The sequence below is a fragment of the Bombus terrestris genome, chromosome 15 (assembly GCF_910591885.1).
Source record: "Bombus terrestris chromosome 15, iyBomTerr1.2, whole genome shotgun sequence".
NCBI classification, from domain to species: Eukaryota; Metazoa; Arthropoda; class Insecta; order Hymenoptera; family Apidae; genus Bombus; species Bombus terrestris.
The window spans coordinates 5,322,838-5,343,883 of NC_063283.1; the positions used below are offsets into that span (position 1 = coordinate 5,322,838).

At 37.8% G+C, this 21,046-nt stretch overlaps 1 protein-coding gene across 1 annotated transcript in view; it reads right to left on the bottom strand.

Annotated features, from left to right (window-relative positions):
• LOC100644380 (syndecan) overlaps window positions 1–21,046 on the bottom strand; it is a 226,830-nt gene that overhangs the window by 66,014 nt on the left and 139,770 nt on the right. The gene's annotated exons all lie outside the window — the stretch shown is intronic.

Consider the following 21,046-nt stretch of genomic DNA (forward strand, 5'->3'; position numbering starts at 1 on the left):
GCGATTAAATTACACGCTCTAATTGAATTAGAGAAACTACGATTAGCAACTCATCCATTCACCGCTATTTACCGATACTTGCTACAATTTACTAATTTCTTGACTAACATCGTTGATCATTAAACGTCACATTATTAAACCTAAACAACACGTCTGAAGATTTTTGATCAACGAATCGACGACACCCCTCTATTTGCACAATACGTCTAATTTCACAGACCCGATCATTCCCCGAGCTTCTCTAGAAATTTCTCTTGGAAACTGTGTAGCTGTGTATCCGTCACTCCGTTTCCAGACAGGGTTCATCCCCCTGTTCCTGGTCGTCGCCGGCGTCGTCTGCCACACGCTTTAATCCCCTTTCGGTCTCGTTCTCAAAGCGGCATCCATATTTACGAACGGGCAACAGTCGAAAAAGGAGGAAAGGGAAACGAGGAAGGTGCGGGCGGTCAAATATTTGCCAGCCACGTTTCAACCCTTTATCGACCTGTTGACACGTCGGCATCCGGCCATTTTTATCGACAATATTGTCTCGATATCAAAAGGCAGCCTTCCATCCGACCCTCCGATGCTCGTATAATCCAAGCCGCCTTTGAACATCTCGAATTTCGCAATAATCCAGGATCACCCGTGTCTTCTTTTTTACTTCGCTGTTCCCTTGCTTGCTTTTCCGAATTTCGTTCCTCCCTTTTGCTTTCTTTAGCGTAGCCTAAACACCGCCGATGATTCGTTTGTTAAGCGCTTGCCGAACATTTTACACTTTGGGCGACTCGCTCCGATTCGTTCGCAGAAATTTTACGTAAATTCCCAGTTATACGCGTAAAATAAATATGCAGGTAGGATATAAAATAAATATACAAGTAGAATATAAAATGAATATACAGGTCGATCGATGATTAAGGAGAGGAGGAAGTTTGATTTGAAATAGTTCTTTGTTAAGAGAAATTATTATTGTTACCAATGTAGAACAACAAATGTTGTGCGTCTATTGTTTTCTTATAAAACGAAAGAAGCTTTTGACACGATCCAATATTTACAGTATACGTAAGCTACGTTTAAATGCGAAGGAGGAAGAAACACGAACGTAAAAGCACCGAGAAATAGATTTTACGCGTAGGCGTCGGATGAAACGCGACCCCTGCAGAGAGCTAAACGCAAAGAATCGAAAGACGTGGTTCAGTTTCCGGGTGCAGCGGCCGGAAGTCCCTAAAAGACAGCCTTAGCGGTATCTCACTGATCGAAAGAAACTGGCCGTGGACACGTTCCTCTCGTTATCCTCGCTGTTCCCTTTTCGAAGCCGCGTTTGTCCTTTCATTTCGGTCACGTCCGACGTTTCGCGTGGCCCCACGTGCTGCATTATTCACGAGACACGGCCCTTCGAGGCCTGGCGAGTCCTCTCGATCCCCTCGAGAACGACGTACTTTCGATCGGCACCGGTTTTCCCTTGTCCTCCTCGGCATCGTTTCGTTCAGTTGACGGCCGCGATTTTAATGATTAATGGTTTCAGGGGAGATATTCGAAGATTCCCCACGCCGCTTCCATGGAATTTCATCCGCGGAATTTCAGTCTCCATGAATTTGATTAATTTTCCAAGCCAGCTTTAACGACGACCGCCATGTTATTGAAATAGCGATCGAACGGTTGGAAAAAACGTATAATTCGTTTCATGCGACGTGAGAATCATTTTTCTATTAATTGTTGTTCGTTCGTTTGCTTATTTGACGGACGCAGGCCGATTCGCATCGGATACATCGAGTACGCGAACCGAGATACAAAGGGGCGAGAGCAATAAATTTAAAAGTATCGATTTGCGCGATTTCTTACGAACAGTAACGCGCACGTTTTGAAGAAGGTTACGCGCGTGTGAGAAAAGTCGACGATTTCGCCAAGTGTCGTTCGCAGTTGACCAAAGTCTATCGATATAATCTGTTAATATAATTATTATCTAAGTTAGTCCGGTGTTTAGCGATAGGAAAAAGTTGCCTGCTCATAATGACTGTGATAGGAGATGGGTTTCATAGTCTAAACGTTTGAAGAATTTCTGGTCCATTGACTAACCGATTGAGAATTTTAAAAACCAAGGCACGTTGTGCCTCTGCGCTATTTAAGAGCCAGCATACTCGAAGTGTTTAGAATATTTCCATAGTTGTGGCAAGCTTTGGGTATCGGTTTGTTAATTTGGAAAACGACGTATGGTGATTTAATTTTATTATGTTTCTTTCTGAAATTTTAACAGTTAAGAGAACCATCGATCAGAGAGGTGTTAATTAAGGCAGATATCTTGGGATTGGAAGCGATTTTTATAGAATTTTCTTCGAATTTCTATGTATTTCAATTACCCTTTTGATATTTCTGAATAATTGGAAAAATTAATTAGGCTAATTAATGTAGTGAAATTTTGATTCAATTTCGCTAAGCTGCTTGAATCAACGAGACTGGTTATATGAATCTCGTTATACAGAGGATGTTTTAATGCGCGGCGTTGCTTTCGAATACGAACAATCTTAGCGAAGTTACAAATTTGAAACCCGAAACTGCTAATGTGAAATTTGAAATTCAGCGTTCCACGCAGAAAATTTGAAATTTGATTGGAGCAGAGCGGAGTTGATCAGTTTGACTAGCGAGTGGCTCAATTTAACCCCTTGATACTGTGCTACGTAGCTCGTATCTAATTCATTTCATGACTTACCCGACCAAAATTGAAATACCAAACAGTTTCAACGACTTCATTTACGATGTTTCGATTTAGCGTTGCATTAACCGTACCGTAATTAACGTGTAATCTATTTCATAATGGATTATCGCAATTTTAATATTAGGAAATTAATTTCATTCGATTGAACATAAATGAAAAAGGCCAAATGACATTATACAATTAATTCATAAACGAACAAGTTTAAATTTTCATCGTCATTCGTCATCGTGAATTCCTCGATCAAGTGTCTGATTACTTTACGAACGCGAAATTACACTGTCACTTACGGTTTGAAATTTCCAAAAGAATTCCCAAAGTGAGAATTTCCAAGATGACTGGACAAACCTAATTTCTTTCCCAACCTTTATTTCAATTTCCCGCGTCGTTATTTCCAGTCTCACTGAACAAACGCACTGTATGCACACGATCGTTCTTCAAATAAAAAGCTCTACATCGTAGGTACAGATTTTTGCCTCAAAGAAAGAGGATCGTAGCTACTTCGACGACGCGATCCATCAACGTTTCCACCCTTGGAAAACCAAGGGAAAGCGATGAGAAGGCTGGCAATACTCGACGCATGTCCTGTTCCTAGCGAAGAACGAGAGAAACACGACTTCATGACTGAAAACACGTCGTGTACCCTTCGTGTTTTAGATAGAAAACGATAGAAGACTGACAGAGACGAAACTTTAGAGCGAAAGAGGTTAGGAAGAAACGATTTAATGTATAACGGTAACCTGAAAAACTCTTAGGCCTGTCATTAAATGGAAATTTTTCTCTTTAGATCTGTCGTTATACTAACGATTCTACAGTTCTAACTACAACGATTCTAAGTACCTCTAATCGCACGTTGGAACTAAATCTAAACCTAACCTAAAAGACGCGTTGAATTTCGTCATGTTTATTTATAAATTTGCGTAGCGTGCAAGCAAGCGACGTTAATTTACGATATTTATCGTTAAAAAAGATCTTGCGAACGATTGCAAGCATTTTTCCTTTCATATCAAAATTAAACCCGAGCTAACCTAAAACTCACGTTGAATCTTGTCGTTTTTATCTAGAAATTTATTCGCAGTACAAGTGGCATTATCGACGTTTGAAAAGATAAAATATCGTTTAAAAAGACGTTGAAAACGATCGTATGTATCTTTTGTATTATATTGAAACTAGACCTAAATCTAACCTAAAACTGTGATATGGAAATTGACAAACTATCGAGTACAAGCAACGAATTAGGTATTTACTGATGGCGACGCAGATGGTTATTAAGTACCATTTATTTTTCATTTATTATCTATTTATTACCTCTTGTTATTCAAATTTATCATTAATAAACATCAAACTAAACCATTTGCCATTTAATTTGCGTTTATGTATGCAGCCATTTTTAGGTTAGGGCATTCGTATGAAACTGAAAGTATGTACGTACTTAGAATTGTTTTTGACGCATTTTCTAACGACATTTTCTCTACTTAAATTGCCCTTTTCAACATATTGAAGTTCAAGAAAAAATCGTAAAGTATATTACCAAATAAACTATTATTATCGTTACTACTGATTGCCAGTTCGTTTAAAGAACGAAGCCACTACACGGCTAGTAAACTGGCTCTTAAAATATCGAATATGGTCATGTACCTTCTATTAAGTCCCACGACACGTCTACAATTTCATTAAAACAACTCGCCCCTAAAATGGTTTAATCGGGCACGATCTGTATGGTAGCATGAAACATACACACGGACAAGAGAAATCGTGGAAACGTGGATAGTTTCCTTTTGCTTTTTGGATGGTAATACTCTACAGTCTGCTCTCTGTTTCGAGTTGTTCGGTCCACGGGCTTGAATGGCCGTTAAACACACCAGGGACAAGGAATGCACGAGGCACGCGCGTTGTGAGACGATCTTCGACAACATCTGGCGAAGATCTTTCGATGGTTTAATTAGCTTGGCCAAGAAATTACAACATCGAGCGTTAATTACAATATTAAAGCGCCAATTGGGGATGCTAACGGTGATACTCGTAGAGAGGAAAAACGAAGGAAATTGGGGCGGCAGACGATAAATCGAAAAATCGTAAAATCCAATACTAGAGGAAGTTGATAAATTTTCCAACGAAATTGATATTTTAATATATTAAATATATATCGATATATTAAATTCGTATGTTTTAAAACATCGACAGGGTTTCGTACTTCGTAATATCAAGTCTCAAACTCTCGAATTTCAGGTGGAAATTTAACTTTCAAATTTGTAATTTAATAAGATTCACCTGTACAGGTACTATTACATCAATTTCCTCAGAATATTCTATCATTGATTTCCTTCGTACATATTATATCACAATGTAATCACACGGTTCGACCGCTTTATGCTTTTTCTAGTTCGTCTAAGAATCGAACGAAACGAAATTCATCGAATCGCTATATTCCATCGTTACATTTTAATTCCTCAATATATTGGTAAGGAAAATATCGCAGAAGCTTGCAATACGTCTATTCGATAGTAGCATTCCAATTTCCTAGCGCTTCGTCCTTCAAAAATATTTCCCAATTCTCTTCCATATTAGAATGTAATTTAAAAGCTCCACCATTATACGTATATTTTGCCGGTCTATTAAAAAATCAAACGAATCGAATTTTTCCGCTCTATTCCATTTTCCCGCCATTATAGAAACCTATATTTTAATCCTTTCATGTACGTACATATATTTCGCAAAAATAAAAATTCTTTCACCCCTTGCAAAATTCTCCTTTAAAATTCTGAATTCCGTTTACCTGTGTTATACCGTTCCAACAAGTTTCTTTACATATATTTCTCTCTATTCGATATCTCGTATACTAAATAATATCTACGTGTATGTTTTACATTATAAACACAATAGAATTACAGGAAACTGTCCTGGGGACAAGTTTGTTCATATAACAGTGTCAGAGCTGCGCAGAATCACAATCGAATTATACTGCATAAATTATAATTACAAAATAATCTAATTACTGTTCGACTACATCGCAATTCTGATCAACGCGATACAACTGCGTCTATTTCTCTGCATCTATGGTTTTTCCTTCGGTTAATAGGAGTTCATGTTCGCATAAGAGGATTTCACGAAACATCTGCTCTTAAATACGAAATAATGTTGCAAACCTATATCGACTGTGAAACACGAGAGCGTATCGCATAACGCGTGCCTCTACTATTTAGAGTTTAGACGCGTTTTATCGTTAAACGTTCGTTTAAGTGGATCGGTATCGTCTCAGTTTCGTACAGTAGCAGTTTGTTGCTGAGAGATAACGGCGATTTATATTCCAGTAAACAGTTCATTTTGCGTAATTTTGCGTCAACCTGTTCTCTTTCAGCAAGTTTACTAGGATCGTTTTTAATATTTTTTTTCGTCGCTGCTTCCTCCACCTAAATTCTACTACGATGTGTACGTAGTGCAATGTAAAGTTCCCAGCAAGCGTCTTTGTGTTTCGGCTAGTTTCGAGAATCAGTGGGCGGATTTTGATGCGGTTTCAGCTATTTTAAAACAGCTTTTCTCGAGTAAAATGTAGACGCGTAAAACACGACAAACGGAAGCAGAAGTCGAGAATACGAAGCAGACACAGTTAACGGATATTCGCAACGCAACAGCGACCTTCCTCGTTGCGATCGTGTTTTGCCTGGAATCGCTGCAACGATATAGCGCGGCAATATGACGCCGTCTCCCAGCAACGTTTTTCACTTTTCGGCGTGCGGCACGTCAGCAGAAGCTTCGCGACGATCGGTGTATCGAGATTATATAGTGGCAGACACAGTATCCAGGTACAGGACGTTTATCAAGCCAATAGAAAATCGGGAAATCGTCAGAAATATTATTAGAAGACATTATACGAGGTCCTGGGCAAACACCGGGTGCAGCAGCTATTTTTATAAAATTTCAAAAAGTAAGAAACGTAATCGCGTGCAAAAATTCACCTACAGATAGAGAGTGCCCATTTTACGTTCGAAAAGCGTTATTTTAGAGAATTTTAAATGACACGTGTTTTTAAGTAAACTCGGAAACTTCGTCACGATTTTTATGCAATTTAATAGAGTAATAAATTTTGCTTAGTACCTCTCCAGCGGAGAAATTGTTTTCAAGCATATCACGTTAAAAAACGTTACTGGAAGTATCTTTGAATATGCTCAATGACGTTAAAAAAAAAAAATATTACACTCGTTAAATGCTGCTGGGAAAGTTCGTTCGGATTTTTAACTCTTTGGTCGGTATAAAAAATCACATTGAAAAGTTTATCGCCGAAGAACCTGAGAGCTTCCGGAAGCATGGAATATTCAAGTTGCGTGAGGAAAAGACGGAGAAAGGTTTCGGAACAAAATGGTACCTATGTAATTCGATGAATGTACATGAAATTGAAACGTAAATCGGAACCAACTTTCCCAGCGTCCGTTTCAATCATCTTTTTAATCACTTCAAAAACAAATTCAAGTTGGGAATTCAGGCTATTTCGCACATTATGGATTTCGATGATTAAATGTCAATCCGCGACGATAAAAGATTATTTAAAGATGGTTCGTTTTAAACAGGAGGTTAAAAGCCGCTGGACTATACATCATGTAAAATCTTTCATCATAAATCTTTCTAAAAAAAATCGAGAAAAATGCAATTCGCTCAATTCCATTTTTCCACCGCCATCTCTCCACTGCTGTTCGCCTAAACGATCCACGTCCACCATTAAAAAAAAAAAAAAAAAAAAAAAAAAAAAGAAGGAAAAAAGCCACCAACCACCACGTTCTCGGTGACGTTCCTCTCCCTAACGTTAACTAACGGCTAGTGGTACTCGTGACAGATATAACACGATTACAGCACGCGTTGCGAGTCTGCGAATAAAATTAGTAGCCACCACGGTGAAATGAATTTGGCCAGGTCAGAAGCTGTCGCGTCGTCGGTCTACGTCGCAGACCAATCTCTCAGGATGAAAGAGAATTTGCCGGGCCGTGCGAAATCTCAAAATTGCCAATTTGAATTAGTGGTTTGCAGCGTCGCTTTTCCGACGACCCGAAACCTATCTCTCTCCATTCTACTCCAATCTTTGATGAGTGTGTCCTGTCTGTTGGTTTTTTGCCCCTTCCAACTACCACTTCCAACGACCCTCAACCCTTCCGCTCAACGTTTTATCATCGGCTGTGTTGTATCGTTGCCTCGCCACAGTCCTTCCAACAGCCCTACCACCCCTTCCCTGTCCTGGTCCAATGAATTTGTACATCGAAAGGGACGAGTTTCCAACTCTGTTGCTTTTTTCTTTCTGTTTTTTTTTTCTTTTTTATAGTTGCCAAGTGATGAGGTTTAGTCGCTTCATTTGCGAAAGGCTTTTTTGATTGGAATCGAGGTGCAGTCGAGGTGGTTTATTGGAATTCGAGGGTTGTTGTCTGTTAATGGACAGGGGATCAAGGGATGATTCGACGATTCAAAAACTGCACAGTCGAACAGGTTCGAAAGAGGCGAAGATCGTCGAATTTTTTAAATTTAATAAGGATCAGATTTTGAAATGCGGATTAAGCGCGTTTGAAGCATCGAGTTTGTTGTACGGTTCGTTTCGTGAAAGGGGCGGTTTCGACATTTTTCGAATATTTATTTTGCCACTCGCTCTATGCGAGGCGTGCGCGAGCAACACGACGATTGTCGTCGTGAAATGAAATGAATGAAACGGTCGAACGAAGCAAGTTCCGATTGGCTTTTAAACAAAAGTAGAGGGTTGTATTTAGGTTGAAAAGTTACGTTCGATTAAAAGCAGAAAGTTGACGTTCAATGCGTTCTACATACATTAAACTAACAATAATATGACGAGAACCATGAAATCTGATGTTCGATACATTCTACGTACCTTAAACTGACAAGAGCGCGACAAGAACTGCGAAATCTCTAACGAGTTGGCTGTATGTGTTTTCTATGCTTTCAGGTTGATGGTAAAACAGTGCGAGAAGAATTTGAACGCAACATGGTTTTTTGTTTTTCGAGAAATTAATAAGCTTTTCCTAGTTAACTTATTTTATAAATTCTTCTAATATCGTAACATTACGCTTTCCTTAGCATTACATTTCTACAATTTATTTTGATACTAATTTTCCATTATTTTTATTTATTACAATACTCCTCAATAAATTGTAATTCAAAATTGTAATAAAAACGTTTCAAACATAGAAAAGTGTGGAAACGCAATTTTCCGAAAACAAAGGGCCAAGTTGCATTCAGATTCTTTTCGCACTGTTTTACCATCAACCTAAAGCATCGAATATACAGTACACATACAGACAACTCGTTCGAGTTCTCGCCTTCCCCTTGCAAGTAGTTCAACATAACTTCCGAAATTCCACACGGTTCCAGACACAATCTCGTGGGGAAATGACCGTAAAATTTGTGGCAAATGAATGGAAAGCGACGAAATTGTGTCACACTGTTTCGAATTTCGGAAGTTACGCTCGCGCTGACTGCTACCTTGGACGACATCATTCCACGAAGCGGTGATACAGAAACTGATGTCCCGTTTTCACAAGTGTCTCCACAATGGTTAAATCTACGTAGCAAAGTACGTACTTTAGGTGTGTGCAACCTAATCGACGTCAAAGGATTTGGTAATAGATTTCTACCTTTCTCTGATAGCCAATTGAGACTTGTACTTTCCGGATACGCCTCGTAATTTTGGAAGCGCTGATTCGAAACTCTTCCAACACTTTAATTTAATAGAATAAAATTTTGAACTACAGCCTAACGACCCTGTATATTTCTTAATTTTAACTTCTACCGCTAATTATTATTTTTTATCTATTCTTTAAATAAACATTCCTTGACAATTTTTCAACTATTTGCTAACTCACGTCGTATTCGACGACCGCTCCGTTCCCTTTGATTTTCTCAAAGTATCGCGATCTTGTTGTTTACCCTATCGCAGTATATCGCAATTTCTCGCATCTGCCAGTTTGTGTTTCTTCTCGATTCCAAGTTTCATCCATTGCCTATTTGTCGTCTCAGTCCTTCTACGTCTTTTATCCACATTTATTTCCTCCCCATCACTTGCCATTTGTGACCTTTTTCCAAATTCCATTTTGTCATACGCTTCGTCATTTATTTATACCACACACGGATGAAATAAGATACAGATGGCAAATATACAGATGCTGTACACGTTTCGGTAGAACGAAAGATCGTCCCTTGTCTTTTCCTCTGATCCCACGAAAAGGATTTTCAGAGGAGATTTAATTGCTTCGTTCGAAAAAGATTCCTTTTTTTATTCGCAGCGAAATGGGTTTGAGATTTATTGGAATTCCACGGCTATTGTCTGCTAATGGAATGGATTACAAGATGATTGCAGGCTTTTAGAATCGCTAAATAGGTTTGGAAGGGGCGGTTCGAAATTTATCCAACATTTCAATATAACGCAGGTAACTCGTACGACAAATTGTAGGATACGTTTCAAATATTCCTTTTATTATATTCTATGCTTCACAAACGAAATACGAGCGTTTCTCTGTAAGCAAAGAGACTCAAATTTCACGCTGATCTTTCTCTTCTTCTTTTATCCAGAGAAGAAAGTCTTTCGATTGAAACCGAGACGAAGCTAAGCCGCTTTATTGGAATTCCACGGTTATTGCGCGTTAATGGCATAGATTGATCGATGATTTAAGGTTTCTAGAGCCGAGTGGACAACTAGAGACGAAACGATCAAATCGACGAATTTCGAATTTTTAACGAAATTCACGAAACCCGAGGAAGAGTTTAATTGCTTCGTTAAAAGATTTTCTGGCTGGAATTATGAATGGTTTATTGTGCGTTAACGCGGAAGAAACGAAGAATCGAAAGAAATTGAGAATTGCGAATAAAATTACACGCGACGGAATGAATAAAATTCATTACAATTTTCTACCAGTTATTTTATTTATCCCGATTCGTATCTACATATTTTATTCACACGCCAATTACATTTCAATGGTATAAAATCGTATTGCAATGCGATTTTAATCGACGCCAGCACGTGCATATAAGCGAATTATTAATCGCGAATTTGCCTTGCCTTTTTGCTTGCTTCGTTCGAAAGACACTGTGTTTTTTATCGGAGACAAGGTTGGTTTGTTAAAATTCAATTTGTCGCATGCTAATGGAAGAAGAAATTTCACGGGATATGGTCTTTAGCCGGGCACGAATTTAATACAACAAAATCGTGTTATATTCGTAATCATCACATTGTGATAATTTTGCAATGGATCATTTTGACGATTCGATAGCAGCATTTTAATTCTCCGTCAAAGGGAATCGAAAAACACGCGTCTGCCACGAAATTAATTATTCCACGATTAATTATCGCGTTCCATTCTCATCGAGAGGCTCCTCCGGCACGGCTCTCTTGTTTGCCTATATTTCATATTCAATAAAATTCATACTTCGATTGTCTAGTATCCTTGATTATGGTCGTAGAACGATTTCAGTTGAACAGGATGGAAAATGTACAAAATAACGTGGAACATCGACGTCATTAAATTTAATTAATTTTCAGATTTTATACCGGCAACACGATACACGAGGTTTCCCTGTCCCCTTTTTTTTTAATGTTCTCGTCTCCTCGGCTTCATTTTTTCGCTGTTACGCTGCGGCTGTTTTTTGCCAATTTCATACACTGCAGTTAGCAGGATCTAATTGCTCGGAAAAATTCGCGGCGAAATCCTGTGAACGAATGATGATAACTTTTGGCGCCAATTCAACGATGTTTCGACGTTTTTTTAGTTGTGAATTTTTAGATCGCCAATTTATTGGATTTATGATTCGCCGGGACAGGTTCCAGTTGAAGCATGAAGTCTCTAGCGTTTCGAAAGTTTCGCTTTAAAAACTCGACTCGTTCATTTAAATTTCTCTTTGTAAATCTTTTATTTCATTCCCTTCGTGTTTTATATTTTTCATTTCGCTAAAGTACCAGGTTCTGACATTTCGAATTCCAACGGCTCAGTTTCAAAATTCAGCGTTCCAAGATTTAAATTCGCATCTGAAGCGCAAGCTTTCAGCTTCGCAGGGTCCGCGATTCAGACCTCGCGCGCGGAAGATTTGGATCTCGGTAATTGGCGCTTGAAATTTCAATCGACTCAGAGTCCGACAATTCAAGTTTCAGATTTTAGCTTTCGAAAGGCGAGCGACAAAAATTTGATTGGCAGCGTCGCGTCTCGCTTGGAAATTCTGTTGTTCGAAGATTTTAATTTACATCTTCGCATCGACTCGAACGTTAACTTCCAGCTTCACCGATCCGGATTTCGATTCCCGAAGCTTTCCCCGCGTCGAGATATTAACGCGCCCAAAGATTCCAAGTTCAGCGACTCGATCCATCAACTTGCGAGCGTTCGCCTTCCGCTGATTCGGATTTCGACTTCGAGCGTTTCGAATCTCGTCTATTCGAATTTGAAATCTCAAACGCATAAGATCCATCCTTGGCCAGTTTCCAGCTTGCAACTTTCACCGACAGATACCAAGTTTCCGACTTCGACTCTCAAATTCCAAACTTCAAATTTCATTCGCCGCCAACGCGAACGTAGAGCTGCTTCTGCCGTTAAATACGCGAAAAAACGAAATTTTATTAGGTCGACGCGTATAAACGGCGTTTCCTCTTCTGAAATTCCAATTCCATTTAATTCAATTTTCTGTCCTTCATACACGGAGTCTCTCATTTTACTCGATCAACCAAAGTATCTTCCAAACTACATATTATTCGAGCGTTATTAATTAATTATTTTTTTTTTATTTGGATGAATTTTACAATCAATTCTCATTGAGAATTATAAGCGAATGATCAATTATTATTAAAATGTTTCGAACAAAAGTTACTGCGTTTCGAGAGGAACATCTTGTGACAGTCACGAACCTCATTTGGCTGGACGTGTGTTCGAGATTTCAGGATGACATCCGTTTTTTTTTTTTTTTACGAAAATATACATCTTTTTGTCTAGTATTTTGTCTAGTACATAGACGTTCAACGTGGTTTTTAATTGTTTACAAGAAAGCATCAAGGTAGATGCAAGGTAGATTTCTTAGCGTTAATCTTGCGAAGTTTATGACAAGAACAGATAACGCAATGCTTTTATTTATGTTACATTTTCCCTTGTATTTCGTACACTAAATATGACGAGATTAACCAGTCGGTTGTTTCTGACGAGTATACTCGTCACGAAGAAATGGCGATACTTTCTGATAGGGGGAACCCTGTCGATATAATTACGAAACAAAATAATGTTATAACAGCCACACAGACTCTGTGTTTGACGAGTATACTACGCACCTTTCAAAGAGGATGCAACAGCTAACTGGTTAACATCGAAGTATCTTTTGAACCATTTTCACATCCAAGTATTTTGATATTTTTCTTTATTAAACACTTCATTTAAAAAAACAAAACTCATCTTGATATGTCGAAAACGCCTCCTTTTTCTGGTCATAAGAAGTTCCCTTTGAAACAATTTGTCCAATAAGCTTGAGAGATATTTTCTTGGATCGATTAAAATAATACACGCCGTATATTTACAAATGATCTTATTACACGCCATCGATTATATTGATTACAACGATCGTTGGTTATATTTTCGTATTGTGTTTATAAATTATCTTGTCATTTGTTGGTAATTAGATTTGCTACGCAAATTCTTGCTTATATTTGCATAAAATATACGCGTGACAGTATTGACATTTCTGATATTCTACGATATTCTATTATTCATTAGCGAGTGTATTATTGTTATTGAATATACGATAGCCATTGTCTATGAATAATGCATGCCAATGATTAGAATGATAATACATTATTAATTATTCTAATTTATGAATATTTTACATTATTCTACAATAATATGGTAATTCTAATCGGCACATATTCTACGAATAATATACAACTTATCATTTACGCGACACAATACATTGACGATTGTATCCTCCGATTGTCAAGACGTTGTATATAGATATTATAAATCTGCACAAACTTCCTACGAAATACAATCGACAGTTGTTTCTGAAACAACTGTTCGTCGATACATTTTAACACTTTACCGACCGATAGCCGATTAATTGGTTTTTTATTACCGACGCTTACCGACCGATAGCCTATCAATCGGCATTTTATCGTCGACGCTTACCGACCGATAGCCTATTAATCGACTTTTTATCGCTGACAATCTTTCTTATTATTTGACCAGTAATTTGTTATTTAGTACTAAGATACCTCGCTCAGTTGCGTCAGTTGCGTTGCTTCGTAAGCTCCCACAGTTTTATACCAATTTGAAGAACGTACCGTTCGCGATGAACGAAAAGAATGGTATCGGAGAGTCTAAATCGAAACAGAGCCGGAGCCAGGAAGAATCTGCGCCTGAGTTGCCGGTTGGACGTGCGTATGCTGTACGTACGAATATTAATTACAATCATTTACAATTACATAGGCTAATAGAATCGACTGTAAACTGATTCTACGAGGAAAAAGGTTGAAAATATGGAACAAAATCGTTTCATACGTTTCGTTTGCAGAAAAATCGAGTTTCAGAATCCGACTATTTAAACTTAAACGAATAAGGATAATTAATCGACAGCGGGTTTCAATTACACGCGGGAATAAGTCGAAAGCGTGGAATACAATTTTTTCGTCAGGCGCTTCCTTCTCAGGAAAAAATATATTTGACAACGCGTCACGCGCCATGTGTACCGTATCAGTTCTTGACTAAACACGTTCCAACTTCTTCCTGTCCTTTGCAGGTACGTAGGTTCCAACGTCGTCGATTATTCGCGACGACGTGTGTCTTTCAGAAAAGGGAAAACGCTCGAAACCTGACTTTCATCACGGACAGTTTTGCGCTTTGAAGTTCCTTTGATCTGGCGTTTGTTGCCAGAGTAATTGTATTCAGGCCAATTTGCTAGGATATGTTTGATGGTCATTCGACAAATTGCACGTTCGCCGCGGATTGCTAGATTCCGACATTAGAAACTTGGTTTTCTCAAAAACGAGACCTCGAACGATTTAAAATGTTACTCCACTTTTTCGATTTATTTCCTCACGTTCGACGATCTGTTGCCGCTCGTTTATTCACACTTTGCGATGTTTGCGCTACTCTCGATCAATTTTCAAACTCGATTTTCTCTTAAACAAAGTATTTTAGTCCTCTGACTTTCTTTCATTAAATAATTGTTTTAAATAATTGTTAATTAATTGTTTTTTTTATTCATCACACTTATGTATTATTTACTTATTAATTATTAATCTTCGATCTATTTTCTCACGTAGAATCATCCAATGTAACCAATTACGAGTTATTAGGTCGTCCGAAAAGTTTCTTTCGTTTTGTAAGCAAATTACAACACTTTACCTTTTATATTATTTTATCGAATTAAAGGAGATATTAAAGATCAAAACAGATTAGGTTTCATGTTTGTAAAAGAAAGACACTTTTCGGACAACCTAATATCTTGTATATATATAATTAACTAATTAAAAAGAATATACATATATAAACAATGAAATTCACAAGTTCGTATAAAATACAACCGATCGATTGAACTTTCCAAAAACGAAAAATGAATGATACGCAAATATAAATAGAATATATTGGATTGGCAACTAAGTGATTGCGGGTTTTGTCATTACCACTTAATGACAAAATCCGCAATCACTTAGTTGCCAACACAATATTATGTACAATGTTTCGAAGGAAGTATCAGTGTTAGCGGTTAATGTTTTATACAAAAACAACGTTTCCTAATAAATTACGTATCGTTAACCGTATAGAAGACCATCGGAGCTTAAAAAAAAAAAAAAAAAAAAAAAAAAGGGAAGAAAGCAAAGGGATCGCGTTCGCGGTCCAACGACATCCATTGTCTGGCGATCGGCCCTGCTGTTCCTCGTTGCCCTACGCGATAAACTCGAATGGAACGGCGTAAGCTCGGCGAAACTGTTCGATCGACCCTTGTTTTACTCCTTTCGACGCGACCCTGCTGCACGGCATTCAATTAAACTGCAGGTCACTCAATTTACCAAGCAAAAGGAACAAAGAGAAGGAAAGAAAAGCTGAACGTCGATCGAACGTTGGTCGCTGCAAGTGTTCTCAAACGAGGCATTTTATTAAATCTTTCTGCGAGCTTTTCGTCGAGAGGTGCTAGCAGCTGCTACATCTTTTTTCGAGGATGGGGGATAACACAGGCTGAGGCGGAGTAACGCGTTGCAGCCGGTTACGAAGTGACTTTTTATGGAAAAGCAAGAAGCGAAAACGCGGAATAAGATTTTTTCATAGCACGTCGTTTTTGGGTTTTCCAGGAAATCGAGTTTGAAAATTTGTCCAGCGCAACTTGCCTGGGATTATCCAACGCGCGGAAAAACAGTAAGAACAGGTGGAATCGAGAAGACAGAGTTTTTAAACGTGTTTGGTTAAGAATCCAACTCGTACGATAAATTTTCAAATTTTCTTCCCTCGGAAACAGAGCGTCTTTGGTGAGAAAATTGTATTCCACGTTCTCGATTTATTTTCGCGCGTGGAATAACCTGCTGTCGATTATTTATTCCCGGCCAGTGCGGAATTAGCCACGTTCGAGTATAGTTGGTAAATTTTCAAACTCGATTTCCTCGAAAACCAAGCGTCGTACGAGTAAACGTCGTTCAATATTTTCCTCTTGTCTTTTCACGTGCAATCGCTTCGTGTTTGCTTGTATACGTGTTGTATTCAACCGGTATAATAGGAATATAGAAAAGGCTTAAAAATTTCAAATAACCCGAAACCGATCCTCGCGAGACAACGCTGTCTCATCGGGCAAAAGCAAACTCTTCACGGTGACCGCGTTCTCGAAAGAGCATAATGCGACGTGGCTAAGCTATTGTTATTTTTTATCATTATCGTCGAGCCGCGTCGGCCAACAATCGAAAAGAGAACGCTACTTTCAAGCATAGGTCGTCCGAAAAGTTTCTTTCGTTCGATAAGGTGATAATAGATGAACGACAATTTCTGTTTTATATTATTTTATCGAATTAGCTATGATCCATTTCGTTCTATTTCTATTATTATGTTCGTGCATAATTCAACAAACTGATAATAAAAGAAAAAACATTGTGCGTCTATTATTTTCTTATAAAACGAAAGAATCTTTTCGGACGACCTAATAACTCGGCTCGGTTCTTTCTTCGTATCTGTGTGTGTATGGAAAATATAAGTCGAAATAACATTTCTTCTTCCCTTTCCATCGAATACGATCGAAACGAATCAATTGTAATAAATGTCTCTCTCACTTTTGAAGTACCACTTGAAGTCTCACTTTTCTTAAAAAGAAAAGAAGAAAATAATTTTCAATGTTTTTGCTTCCAAGTTCTCCGAATTCTTCTGGTCGTTATTGCAATACTACTTTCTATTTGTATATTCCTTTGCATATTCTTTTTATCCTACAAAATATCAAACTCTTCCCCCCTTTCATAGTTTAGGATCAAAATATATTATGGTACAAGAAACATCCTCTTCATTTTCCAGCATAATAATCGTAAGACCTGTTGTTTGGAAGAAATCGTTACGTGTAAATGTGTAATTTCCATTGCTGAAAAAAGTCATTATGCGTAAACGTATCATTTTCATTCCTTAAAAAAACAATTACACGCAAATTGTCTCTCTCTAGCTTCCAGAAATTCTTTCAGCTACAATTGCACAATTATTCGAATACCAAATATATCAGACACCATCTCTAGCACATAAAACACCAAATCAAACTGCGTTTCTTCCGTTCTATCGTCGATTCAATTCAAAATGTATCATCCTGTACCAAACGTCCTCCTCGCTTCGTTACGTTTAAAAACATATCGAACTGTAAGTGTCGTTGAAAAAAAAGAAAAAAGAAAACGTTATTATTGAAATATGTATAATTTTGTATAGTTTTGTAACAAGTGGCCGCGTAGTAGTGACACACGTATGTGAATATAAGTGCGTGGAAGTATGTGTGCGCGCGGCGTCTCAAAAAACAGACTAATGTAACTGTTCCGTTGGCAGTTTGGTAAAGAAGATGGTTTTTTTTTTATTTGGAGAAATTTTTACAGTCAATTCTCATTGAGAATTATATCAAGGATCTTGGAGCTTTCGATTGGAAACGTTGAAGAATTTCTATGTTGCAATTACCTGCAGTTCCCCATAGTTGGTTTTAATGTGGCTTTACATAGCATTATTTTACTCTGCATATTTAAATTAGAGCGTCTGCCAATGAGCCAGTAGAATTTTTTAAATTTTCATTCAAGTTGTTTGGATTTACCTACGATGTATCATTTCCATGATATTCTTCTGTCCACAATCATGCTCAGATATCCGACCGGATCTTTCTTTAGAACTGCAATATTATTTATGGTCAGCTGTGGGCAGGATTGGAAGATGGCGAGACAAAGAAAGCGCTGAGACGCGTGCAAATGTATATCGACGAGGATCCTGGAAATCGTTTATTAAATAAATCTAAAACTATTTTAATATGAATTCCAAGTGTAACTTTAGCGTTGCTTTACTTTTATTTCGCCGATTAAGATGCACAACTCCCAACAGTTATAAATGGCTTTCTAGCTCCGTGGAAATTCTCCTAACACTGTCTAACACGGATCCTTAAATGGATTAACGAGGTTGGATGTCGGGGGCGCGGTGATCGATCCGGCATATTGCGTCTAATTAAAGTCTAATGCGCGAGGCTTCGGTTCGATTTCCGGTAGCTCGGCGTCACGCGGAATCCCGCTAATTGCACCACCAAAGCCACGTTCCTCTCTCACCCTCCCGTTTCCATCCCCTCGACGGTCTAATATTCCCGTTCATTTAGTTCCAAGCGTACCCTATCTACTTACCTACCTTGGCTTCGTATCGTCCGCAATACACGAAAATTCCTTTTGAGAACCGTCCACGAAGTTGCCCTACGCGAAGTATCTCGATAATTCCATTCGGCAGCTTCCTACGATTAGGATGCTCTTTATACTTGTCTGCGATTACACGTAGATTCTACAAGTTCGAACGAAATTCCTTCCAGCACACGATTCGATCTTCGAGTTCTTACAGCTTCGAGCCGAGCTCTGCCATTTCAAATAATAATAATTAAATTGAATTAATCTGTTTCAGACGTTTGAACGTGGCTCGGTACGGATATTATCCATCAATTCACTACTATTACTAAGCATAGTAAATATACGTATATGTAAAGGTAAACGCAGATAAAAATAAATTCGCAAATTTGTTTAATTTACAGAAACAATCATGCAGAAGAATTTCCAGTTGAAATTTTAGTCGAATAATCGTATTTAACCGGAAAAATCGCTCGCATAAAATCGTTCGCTAAACTTGTGCCATAAATCCGTTTAATTTGTATAAATAATCCTAATAAAAAAGCTACCATAGGAAAACAAAACTTCCACTTTAAATGTATTTCATTTACACGTTGAATCGCACAAAGGTAAACTTCCAAGCTATTTGTTTCTATCAAAAAATACCAGCGTGAAAATAAAATTTCCAAATTAAAATTAAAAAGTTCATTTAATCCACGCAATTGGTCGTACCAATATAAAATAGTAAATACGAAAATAATAGAACTAATTTATCGCGAGCGCGTCATATAAAATTAAAAATCAGCTTCATGCAAATTACAGCATAAAGATAAATTTTCCATTAAATTCAAAATGTAACCAACAGGAAACTTCCGCGACGATCCCATTGGACGGCGAGAAAGGTTGAAAGAAAGGGTTCTAAGGGTCAATAGGAGATAGGCTGGTACTACACATGGGCTGTACAGGAAATCCTTAGGGACCGTGTTAGGATAAGCGGCTTAGTTATGCTTAACCTGAGGGAACTGTGACTACATTTCTGAATCTCTCAGCTACGATTCTCTCTCCATGGCAAATACTGAGCAACGAGAATTCGACACGAACGTGCTTTGGTAGATCACTGGCTATCGAGAGAATGCTATACTTGTGTTATTTCACTGTTAAACTGTTAAATTGTTGCATGGTAAAAAATGATAGAATGACGAAAATTGTAATTCGTAGAAACTGCGAGTAGTAGGAAATTGATAGAGAAATCGACGTGTTCCTCAACTTTTTAAATGAAAATTCAGTTTATCAAAGTAAAGTTCCCACTTCAATCAGCGTATTAGAATTTTTTACCGCGCGTAACTTCGATATGAAGAGTTGGCGATTTGTAGAGAAAATTTCTCAAGAAAATTCCATTGTATCGGATAGAAGATATATCATCTGCGAATAAAGTTATTATTTTTCCATGGCAGTAAACTAACTGCGATTTGTACGAGAAAGTTGTGCTATATCGTATAAGGAGTTGAACGTTACAAAGTGCATGGGTTCTGACTTCTGACGAACTTCTTTAAAGCGCACGATGTTCTTAAAATCCGGGGAGAAAAGAGTTCTTAAAACTTATTGCTATAATATAACTTATTACTATACCCTAGGAAACTTATTGTGTGTATGCTGGCCAGAAGAGTACGGCGAACTTCTATAACAAAAATTTCATAAAAGGAATTTCCCAAGGTAAAAGGCGAGGCGCCACGTTGCGAGTACGTTGCAGCTCTACAAAAGGCTATACGCAATGGAAAAAGAAACGCGAGAAAATTTAACGTTCGATATTATTTTCTATTAAATTGCACAATGTGTCAAAATGCTATCCAACTAAACTATAATAAAGACACAGACAATTCTCCAATTTTTCCCCCCTGTTTTTATTGATTGTTGAAGGGTTTAATAGGTTTGACGACAATCGATCATACAACAAAATTTTACGGATAGTACCATTGAATTCAAACTAAAAAGCGACCATTCCATATACATACATGGCCAATGGAAGCGATATATAGTGGTATGAAATAAAACTTTGAGTGGTTACAACCCATTGATCTAGGCTAGTGCTGTACACAGACAGCGCTGACAGTTTTTCGAAATTCGTCTCGTAAAAGCAGAATGTGCCAGGATGGAAATTAAGCTTTTTCATATTGCAAAGGAATTATTTCCAAGTTGGCGATGATCCAGTCCTAATCAAGCCCAGACTGTGCATCTTCCTGTATCTTTATATTTTTATGTGTGTATTTTTTAAATACACTTTTTACCAACATAATTAAAGAAAAACAAGCTACGTTACTCGCTTCATTCCACTGAATGTTAAGAAAATTCTACACGTTCTTGTATTACATTATGTTCATTGTGTGCATTTTATCAACACGAAATATTTATGAACGGAATCAAAGAAAAGAAATGTAAATTAGTTTGATTTAATAAATATTATAATGAATATTCTACTTCGAAAATTCTACACGTTTTTGCCTGTTATACGCGCTGTATGCATTTTCGTAGCTTCGAATATCCCACGTGTAGCA